The sequence below is a fragment of the Ictalurus punctatus genome, unplaced genomic scaffold (assembly GCF_001660625.3).
Source record: "Ictalurus punctatus breed USDA103 unplaced genomic scaffold, Coco_2.0 Super-Scaffold_100068, whole genome shotgun sequence".
Classification (NCBI taxonomy): domain Eukaryota; kingdom Metazoa; phylum Chordata; class Actinopteri; order Siluriformes; family Ictaluridae; genus Ictalurus; species Ictalurus punctatus.
In genome coordinates, this window is record NW_026521091.1 from 844,517 (window position 1) to 846,677 (window position 2,161).

A 2,161-nucleotide genomic window follows, 5' to 3' on the forward strand; every position below is an offset into this window, starting at 1 on the left:
GTTTCTGTAGTGTAGTGGTTATCACGTTTGCCTAACATGCAAAAGGTCCCTGGTTCGAGACCGGGCAGAAACAAGCTAGCAATTTTGAACTTTGCTTTAATAACTGACCGGTTGTCATCACTGTAGGATCAGCTCCTCCAGGAACAGCTGCAAAGCGACACCTTGGACAGAGCAGATTTCCTTCTTTTGTGCTTTTGTAGCAAAGCAGTTAACATTTGCTTACAAAATGAAAGGGAGTCTCTGGTTTTCCACAGAAAGTGGAGGCCTGGCTCTTTCGTTGCTCAATAAGACTCTGTGCGTGACTGGAAAATTTTCCATAAAGTACTGGTCGCCAAGTTCACCTATCAGCAAGAGGTCTACGCCCGAAAAAGGCTGGGAGCGGTTTCCCTTCCATTGAGCTTTTGTAGCAAGGCAGATAACAGCTGCTTGCAATATCACGGGCAATCTCTGCTTTTTCACTGAATGTGGAAGCCTGGCTCTTTCCTTCATCAAGAAGACAAGAGTACTGATGCGCTTGACACGAGGTAGCGACTTGTAATTCCCCACCTCCAAGCCGGAAAACGCAATGCAAACGCACCCTCAACTTGAAATCGCCATTCGTCAACAGTGGGAAGTCTTCTCATCTACCAGTTCCTTCCCTGTTCACCGAGTGACGTCGAGTCGGTATGACGGATTCAGAACTCACAAAGTGGCACTGACCTCGGTCTTTATTTACTTTAGATAAGGGTTGTCCAGTCTTCTCCAGAATGGGCCAGAGTGGTTGCAGGTTGTCATTCTAACCAAGCAGAAGCCACACTTTAGTCTATTGAAAGCCAAGATCAGCGGATCCAACAATTGGAATCAGGTGTGGCTCCTGCTAGATTGGAACGAAAAGCTGAAGATTGGACAACGCTGCTTACGACCAATCAGCATATAGACATATTTGCTTATCAAATATAAAACATTGACTATATAGATGGCTGATTGTGGAAAATGTACACCTCTCATCACAGTTTGCATGCTAGCTTGTCGCTAACAAAAGACAGACACGGAGAGACGGCATTTTCTAACATTTTCGCCCCTGTTCACGGGTCAAACGTGCCCTGTTGGATAATGCTGTGTTTACAAACAGCAAAGAAGCACTAAGAATTCAAGTGGGAAGCAGAAAGAGTTGTGGGAGGCCTGCAGAGAAGCCTATGGCACATTCTGTTGACCCATTTACTTTCAGGTAGGTGATTCCTTCCTTTTGTGCCAACTACCATAAAGTAGCTCCAGAAGCTCCGAGTTACAATCCGTGCATTGGCCAGGAATCAAACGCAGGTCAACTACTTGGAAGGCAGCTATGCTCACCTCTATACCACCAATGCCATGCTAGGCAATTCAACTCTGCTGAACAAAAGTTTAAGTATGTGCTCTTCTCATCAGCAGACCATAGGCAAGAGCTGAAGCACAGCTCTGTCATGGTTTCTGTAGTGTGGTGGTTATCACGTTTGCCTAACACTCATCACTGTAGGATCAGGTCCTCCAGGAACAGCTGCAAAGCGACACCTTGGACAGAGCAGACTTCCTTCTTTTGTGCTTTCGTAGCAAAGCAGTTAACATTTGCTTACAAAATGAAAGGGAGTCTCTGGTTTTCCACAGAAAGTGGAAGCCTGGCTCTTTCGTTGCTCAATAAGACTCTGTGCGTGACTGGAAAATTTTCCATAAAGTACTGGTCGCCAAGTTCACCTATCAGCAAGAGGTCTACGCCCGAAAAAGGCTGGGAGCGGTTTCCCTTCCATTGAGCTTTTGTAGCAAGGCAGATAACAGCTGCTTGCAATATCACGGGCAGTCTCTGCTTTTCCACTGAATGTGGAAGCCTGGCTCTTTCCTTCATCAAGAAGACAAGAGTACTGATGCGCTTGACATGAGGTTGCGACTTGTAATTCCCCACCACCAAGCCGGAAAACGCAATGCAAACGCACCCTCAACTTGAAATCGCCATTCGTCAACAGTGGGAAGTCTTCTCATCTACCAGTTCCTTCCCTGTTCACCGAGTGACGTCGAGTCGGCATGACGGATTCAGAACTCACAAAGTGGCACTGACCTCGGTCTTTATTTGCTTTAGATAAGGGTTGTCCAGTCTTCTCCAGAATGGGCCAGAGTGGTTGCAGGTTGTCATTCTAACCAAGCAGAAGCCAAA

At 46.5% G+C, this 2,161-nt stretch overlaps 1 non-coding gene across 1 annotated transcript; it reads left to right on the plus strand.

Moving 5' to 3' along the window:
* trnav-aac (transfer RNA valine (anticodon AAC)) lies at positions 1-73 on the plus strand. The gene has a single exon. It is a non-coding gene; the product is annotated as a tRNA-Val (tRNA).
* The last annotated feature ends 2,088 nt before the right edge of the window (positions 74-2,161 follow it).